Consider the following 8,514-nt stretch of genomic DNA (forward strand, 5'->3'; position numbering starts at 1 on the left):
ATGGTTGTAATCAGCAACAGTGTTCAGTTTTTGTTTTTGGGTGTCCACAATATCCACTTTCTGATGCATGGTGCTCAGAAGACAGATTTCTTTTTTTGTTGAGTACACCATCAGCAAGGCACTTCCAGATGTGAACACCTGTGTTGTGTACAACTGGCGGCCTGAGGTTTCCTTGACAGTTGCTGGTAGCTCTTGATGATTTTTGCTGATGGTGCCAAGCACAGTTGTTTTTCATTGAAGAAGCCTGTTAGCCAAAGACAGAGGGGTTAAGAAAATGTCCATAGTTACAGTCCTTCCCTGGTCAATAAATGGTTCCATCAACTTCAAATCAAATCAAATCAATTTTATTTATATAGCGCCAAATCACAACAAACAGTTGCCCCAAGGCGCTTTATATTGTAAGGCAAGGCCATACAATAATTACGGAAAAACCCCAACGGTCAAAACGACCCCCTGTGAACAAGCACTTGGCAACAGTGAGAAGGAAAAACTCCCTTTTAACAGGAAGAAACCTCCAGCAGAACCAGGCTCAGGGAGGGGCAGTCTTCTGCTGGGACTGGTTGGGGCTGAGAGAGAGAACCAGGAAAAAGACATGCTGTGGAGGGGAGCAGAGATCAATCACTAATGATTAAATGCAGAGTGGTGCATACAGAGAAAAAGATAAATAAACACTCAGTGCATCATGGGAACCCCCCAGCAGTCTAAGTCTATAGCAGCATAACTAAGGGATGGTTCAGGGTCACCTGATCCAGCCCTAACTATAAGCTTTAGCAAAAAGGAAAGTTTTAAGCCTAATCTTAAAAGTAGAGAGGGTGTCTGTCTCCCTGATCTGAATTGGGAGCTGGTTCCAGAGGAGAGGAGCCTGAAAGCTGAAGGCTCTGCCTCCCATTCTACTCTTACAAACCCTAGGAACTACAAGTAAGCCTGCAGTCTGAGAGCGAAGCGCTCTATTGGAGTGATATGGTACTATGAGGTCCCTAAGATAAGACGGGACCTGATTATTCAAAACCTTATAAGTAAGAAGAAGAATTTTAAATTCTATTCTAGAATTAACAGGAAGCCAATGAAGAGAGGCCAATATGGGTGAGATATGCTCTCTCCTTCTAGTCCCTGTTAGCACTCTAGCTGCAGCATTTTGAATTAACTGAAGGCTTTTCAGGGAACTTTTAGGACAACCTGATAATAATGAATTACAATAGTCCAGCCTAGAGGAAATAAATGCATGAATTAGTTTTTCAGCATCACTCTGAGACAAGACCTTTCTAATTTTAGAGATATTGCGCAAATGCAAAAAAGCAGTCCTACATATTTGTTTAATATGCACATTGAATGACATATCCTGATCAAAAATGACTCCAAGATTTCTCACAGTATTACTAGAGGTCAGGGTAATGCCATCCAGAGTAAGGATCTGGTTAGACACATGTTTCTAAGATTTGTGGGGCCAAGTACAATAACTTCAGTTTTATCTGAGTTTAAAAGCAGGAAATTAGAGGTCATCCATGTCTTTATGTCTGTAAGACAATCCTGCAGTTTAGCTAATTGGTGTGTGTCCTCTGGCTTCATGGATAGATAAAGCTGGGTATCATCTGCGTAACAATGAAAATTTAAGCAATGCCGTCTAATAATACTGCCTAAGGGAAACATGTATAAAGTGAATAAAATTGGTCCTAGCAAAGAACCTTGTGGAACTCCATAATTAACCTTAGTCTGTGAAGAAGATTCCCCATTTACATGAACAAATTGTAATCTATTAGATAAATATTATTCAAACCCACCGCAGCGCAGTGCCTTTAATACCTATGGCATGCTCTAATCTCTGTAATAAAATTTTATGGTCAACAGTATCAAAAGTAGCACTGAGATCTAACAGAACAAGCACAGAGATGAGTCCACTGTCTGAGGCCATAAGAAGATCATTTGTAACCTTCACTAATGCTGTTTCTGTACTATGATGAATTCTAAAACCTGACTGAAACTCTTCAAATAGACCATTCCTCTGCAGATGATCAGTTAGCTGTTTTACAACTACCCTTTCAAGAATTTTTGAGAGAAAAGGAAGGTTGGAGATTGGCCTATAATTAGCTAAGATAGCTGGGTCAAGTGATGGCTTTTAAGTAATGGTTTAATTACTGCCACCTTAAAAGCCTGTGGTACATAGCGAACTAATAAAGATAGATTGATCATATTTAAGATTGAAGCATTAATTAATGGTAGGGCTTCCTTGAGCAGCCTGGTAGGAATGGGGTCTAATAGACATGTTGATGGTTTGGAGGAAGTAACTAATGAAAATAACTCAGACAGAACAATCGGAGAGAAAGAGTCTAACCAAATACCAGCATCACTGAAAGCAGCCAATGATAACGACACGTCTTTGGGATGGTTATGAGTAATTTTTTCTCTAATAGTTAAAATTTTATTAGCAAAGAAAGTCATGAAGTCATTACTAGTTAAAGTTAAAGGAATACTCGGCTCAATAGAGCTCTGACTCTTTGTCAGCCTGGCTACAGTGCTGAAAAGAAACCTGGGGTTGTTCTTATTTTCTTCAATTAGTGATGAGTAGAAAGATGTCCTAGCTTTACGGAGGGCTTTTTTTATAGAGCAACAGACTCTTTTTCCAGGCTAAGTGAAGATCTTCTAAATTAGTGAGATGCCATTTCCTCTCCAACTTACGGGTTATCTGCTTTAAGCTGCGAGTTTGTGAGTTATACCACGGAGTCAGGCACTTCTGATTTAAAGCTCTCTTTTTCAGAGGAGCTACAATCAATCAATCAATCAATTTTTTTATATAGCGCCAAATCACAACAAACAGTTGCCCAAGGCGCTTTATATTGTAAGGCAAGGCCATACAATAATTATGTAAAACCCCAACGGTCAAAACGACCCCCTGTGAGCAAGCACTTGGCTACAGTGGGAAGGAAAAACTCCCTTTTAACAGGAAGAAACCTCCAGCAGAACCAGGCTCAGGGAGGGCAGTCTTCTGCTGGGACTGGTTGGGGCTGAGGGAGAGAACCAAGGAAAAAGACATGCTGTGGAGGGGAGCAGAGATCAATCACTAATGATTAAATGCAGAGTGGTGCATACAGAGCAAAAAGAGAAAGAAACAGTGCATCATGGGAACACCCCAGCAGTCTACGTCTATAGCAGCATAACTAAGGGATGGTTCAGGGTCACCTGATCCAGCCCTAACTATAAGCTTTAGCAAAAAGGAAAGTTTAAGCCTAATCTTAAAAGTAGAGAGGGTGTCTGTCTCCCTGATCTGAATTGGGAGCAGGTTCCACAGGAGAGGAGCCTGAAAGCTGAAGGCTCTGCCTCCCATTCTACTCTTACAAACCCTAGGAACTACAAGTAAGCCTGCAGTCTGAGAGCGAAGCGCTCTATTGGGGTGATATGGTACTACGAGGTCCCTAAGATAAGACGGGACCTGATTATTCAAAACCTTATAAGTAAGAAGAAGAATTTTAAATTCTATTCTAGAATTAACAGGAAGCCAATGAAGAGAGGCCAATATGGGTGAGATATGCTCTCTCCTTCTAGTCCCCGTGAGTACTCTAGCTGCAGCATTTTGAATTAACTGAAGGCTTTTTAGGGAACTTTTAGGACAACCTGATAATAATGAATTACAATAGTCCAGCCTAGAGGAAATAAATGCATGAATTAGTTTTTCAGCATCACTCTGAGACAAGACCTTTCTGATTTTAGAGATATTGCGTAAATGCAAAAAAGTGAGACGCCATTTCCTCTCCAACTTACGGGTTATCTGCTTTAAGCTACGAGTTTGTGAGTTATACCACGGAGTCAGACACTTCTGATTTAAAGCTCTCTTTTTCAGAGGAGCTACAGCATCCAAAGTTGTCTTCAATGAGGATGTAAAATATTGACGAGATACTCTATCTCCCTTACAGAGTTTAGGTAGCTACTCTGCACTGTGTTGGTATATGGCATTAGAGAACATAAAGAAGGAATCATATCCTTAAACCTAGTTACAGCGCTTTCTGAAAGACTTCTAGTGTAATGAACTTATTCCCCACTGCTGGGTAGTCCATCAGAGTAAATGTAAATGTTATTAAGAAATGATTCAGACAGAAGGGAGTTTTCAGGGAATACTGTTAAGTCTTCTATTTCCATACCATAAGTCAGAACAAGATCTAAGATATGATTAAAGTGGTGGGTGGACTCATTTACTTTTTGAGCAAAGCCAATAGAGTCTAATAATAGATTAAATGCAGTGTTGAGGCTGTCATTCTCAGCATCTGTGTGGATGTTAAAATCGCCCACTATAATTATCTTATCTGAGCTAAGCACTAAGTCAGACAAAAGGTCTGAAAATCACAGAGAAACTCACAGTAACGACCAGGTGGACGATAGATAATAACAAATAAAACTGGTTTTTGGGACTTCCAATTTGGATGGACAAGACTAAGAGACAAGCTTTCAAATGAATTAAAGCTCTGTCTGGGTTTTGGATTAATTAATAAGCTGGAATGGAAGATTGCTGCTAATCCTCCACCCCGGCCCGTGCTACGAGCATTCTGACAGTTAGTGTGACTCGGGGGTGTTGACTCATTTAAACTAACATATTCATCCTGCTGTAACCAGGTTTCTGTTAGGCAGAATAAATCAATATGTTGATCAATTATTATCATTTACTAACAGGGACTTAGAAGAGAGAGACCTAATGTTTAATAGACCACATTTAACTGTTTTAGTCTGTGGTGCAGTTGAAGGTGCTATATTATTTTTTCTTTTTGAATTTTATGCTTAAATAGATTTTTGCTGGTTATTGGTAGTCTGGGAGCAGGCACCGTCTCTACAGGGATGGGGTAATGAGGGGATGGCAGGGGGAGAGAAGCTGCAGAGAGGTGTGTAAGACTACAACTCTGCTTCCTGGTCCCAACCCTGGATAGTCACGGTTTGGAGGATTTAAGAAAATTGGCCAGATTTCTAGAAATGAGAGCTGCTCCATCCAAAGTGGGATGGATGCCGTCTCTCCTAACAAGACCAGGTTTTCCCCAGAAGCTTTGCCAATTATCTATGAAGCCCACCTCATTTTTTGGACACCACTCAGACAGCCAGCAATTCAAGGAGAACATGCGGCTAAACATGTCACTCCCGGTCCGATTGGGGAGGGGCCCAGAGAAAACTACAGAGTCCGACATTGTTTTTGCAAAGTTACACACCGATTTAATGTTAATTTTAGTGACCTCCGATTGGCGTAACCGGGTGTCATTACTGCCGACGTGAATTACAATCTTACCAAATTTACGCTTAGCCTTAGCCAGCAGTTTCAAATTTCCTTCAATGTCGCCCTGCTCTGGCCCCCGGAAGACAATTGACTATGGTTGCTGGTGTCGCTAACTTCACATTTCTCAAAACAGAGTCGCCAATAACCAGAGTTTGATCTCGGCGGGTGTGTCGTCGAGTGGGGAAAAACGGTTAGAGATGTGAACGGGTTGGCGGTGTACACGGGGCTTCTGTTTAGGGCTACGCTTCCTCCTCACAGTCACCCAGTCGGCCTGCTTTCCCGGCTGCTCGGGATCTGCCAGGGGGGGAACTAACGGCGGCCTAAGCTACCTTGGTCCGCACCGACTACAGGGGCCTTGCTAGCTGTAGAATTTTCCACGGTGCGGAGCCGAGTCTCCAATTCGCCCAGCCTGGCTTCCAAAGCTACGAATAAGCTACACTTATTACAAGTACCATTACTGCTAAAGGAGGCCGAGGAATAACTAAACATTTCACACCCAGAGCAGAAAAGTGCGGGAGAGACAGGAGAAGCCGCCATGCTAAATCGGCTAAGAGCTAGTAGCTACGCTAAGCTAGCGGATTCCTAAAAACACACAAAGTGAATAATGTGTAAATAATTTAGAGGTGATTCAGCAGAAGGAGTGCTTTAGTTAAGGCACGTAAAGATTACACTGGGAAACAAATCGTAATCTAGATAACTAGATCAATCTAACTGCGCAGATTAAACAGCTAACAGATACAGAAAAACACCGCTGTGCTCCGGAACAGGAAGTGATACAATACCGCAGTGAGAGCCAACCACCAGTACAGCATCCAAAGTTGTCTTCAATGAGGATGTAAAACTATTGACGAGATACTCTATCTCACTTACAGAGTTTAGGTAGCTACTCTGCACTGTGTTGGTATATGGCATTAGAGAACATAAAGAAGGAATCATATCCTTAAACCTAGTTACAGCACTTTCTGAAAGACTTCTAGTGTAATGAAACTTATTCCCCACTGCTGGGTCGTCTATCAGAGTAAATGTAAATGTTATTAAGAAATGATCAGACAGAAAGGAGTTTTCAGGGAATACTGTTAAGTCTTCAATTTCCATACCATAAGTCAGAACAAGATCTAAGATATGATTAAAGTGGTGGGTGGACTCATTTACATTTTGAGCAAAGCCAATTGAGTCTAATAATAGATTAAATGCAGTGTTGAGGCTGTCATTCTCAGCATCTGTGTGGATGTTAAAAAATCAACATTCTCTGACAGCCTCTCTCCCGTGGGATGAGTGGGATCTTTTTCCAAGTAAGGGCTGGCATTACACATGTATTTCGTGTCCAGATCTGCTGCAATCCAAGTGGAAGGGAAGTAAGAGCAGGAGCATCGGCGGTGGGTACAAGTTGTTGTACCATGGTGAGGACAGGAAGAGAAATGGTGTTGGGGTCATTTTAAAGGAAGAGTATGTTAAAATTGTGTTGGAGGTTAAGCGAGTGTCTGACAGGGTGATGAGTGTGAAGTTGGAAATTGAAGGGGTGATGATGAATATCATCAGTGCATATGCCCCACATGTAGGTTGTGAGATGAAGGAGAAAGAAGATTTCTGGAGTGTGTTAGATGAGGTGGTGGAGAGTGTGCCCAAGCATGAAAGAGTGGTGATAGGAGCAGACTTCAATGGGCATGTTGGTGAAGGGAACAGAGGTGATGAGGAAGTAATGGGTAGATATGGTATCAAGGATAGGAATGGGGAAGGACAGATGGTAGTTGATTTTGCAAAAAGGATGGAAATGGCTGTGGTGAATACGTACTTTAAGAAAAGGGAGGAGCACAGGGTAACATATAAGAGTGGAGGAAGGTGCACACAGGTGGACTACATTCTTTATAGGAGATGCAAGCTAAAATAAATCACACACTGTAAGGTGGTAGCTGGAGAGAGTGTCACTAGACAGCATAGGATGGTTGTTTGTAGGATGACTTTTGTTATGTTTCGGACGCGGTCGGAGCACCGACCCAGCGTTTGAAAGGACCCAGCATAAAATAAGCAGAGCACGGTTCAAAGGATAACAGAATTTAATAAACATAACAGTGAGTGACGTGCTAAACAACTAAAAAGTCCGCGGTCTGGTGAGGTGGAAACACGGCGCGCTCTCAACAGAGCAAATGGTCCGGAGCCACAGCAGTTTGGACCCAGGGACCCCGCCGACACCCCCCAGGTGTCCGCGACAAACCAAGTCTGTGAAGAAAGAAAACATGGAGGTGAGTCCAACTCCACACAGAGAGACACAACTCAAAGGTGCACGCAATCAGCAAACACTTCCTGGCTTAAATCTATACATCAGCTTCTCACCCTGCAGGCACGGAACAACTCAGTTCAAATCTCCACTGCAGCAGAAGCTGATTAGACAATTAGCATAACGTGACAGCTCAATAACACAAGGTGTGAGGGACACCACATCCACTGTCATTACTTCATAAAAGTCACCAAAACCAAATTACCTCAGGAAGTGTGCTGAAGAGCGTGAGACCTCACCCAATCCTCCTTCACAGACTGTGGCGTCAAACCTGGAGTGGTCTCTGCGTCCGTGATGGTGAGATTGTTCTCCTGACGTCGATCTCACACGTCTGCTCACAAAGTCGAGTCTCTGGCAATCACACACTGTGCATTCAAGCTTTAAATGCAGCAATCTCTGATCAAGACAAAATACACCACAGCTGTGAGTCCTGATGACCTGCACGTGAAAACAAGCCTCAGGTGTTCAGGGTGAGGTCCTAATGCTCAGCCACTCAGTCCTGAATGCATACCACCTGGTGGGAGAAACAGAAAACAAAAACCAAGCCAGCCAAACACCCCAGCCCATAACAACTTTAGAGGTAAAGAAGAAGAAGAGAGTGAGAGCTCAACAAAGGATCAGATGGTGGAAGCTGAAGGAGGAAGACTGTTGTGTGAAATTTAGCGAGTAGGTGAGAGAAGCACTAGTTAGAGGGGAAGCAATTTTGGACAACTGGAAAAGTACTGCAGATGTGGTGAGGGAGACAGCTAGGGCAGTACTGGGTATGACATCTGGACAGTGGAAGGAAGACAAGGAGACTTGGTGGTGGAATGAAAAGGTCCAGGAAAGCATAAGGAGAAAGAGGTTGGCAAAAAAGTTTTGGGATAGTCAGAGAGATGAAGAAAGTAGACAGGAGTACAAGGAGATGCGGCGTAAGGCAAGAAGAGAAGTGGCAAAAGCAAAGGAAAAGGCATATTGCGAGCTGTACAAGAAGTTGAATAGTAAGGAAGGAGAA

General features: G+C 42.7%; 1 long non-coding RNA gene across 1 annotated transcript; it reads right to left on the minus strand.

Moving 5' to 3' along the window:
* Nucleotides 1–213: 213 nt before the first annotated feature.
* Nucleotides 214–6,532, minus strand: LOC117526818. Its single transcript, XR_004565360.1, has 3 exons — nucleotides 6,490–6,532; nucleotides 3,595–3,606; nucleotides 214–321 (listed from the first exon to the last, which is right to left on the minus strand). It is a non-coding gene; the product is annotated as an uncharacterized LOC117526818 (long non-coding RNA).
* Between the last annotated feature and the right edge of the window lie 1,982 nt (nucleotides 6,533–8,514).

Source organism: Thalassophryne amazonica, chromosome 15 (assembly GCF_902500255.1).
Source record: "Thalassophryne amazonica chromosome 15, fThaAma1.1, whole genome shotgun sequence".
NCBI lineage: Eukaryota > Metazoa > Chordata > Actinopteri > Batrachoidiformes > Batrachoididae > Thalassophryne > Thalassophryne amazonica.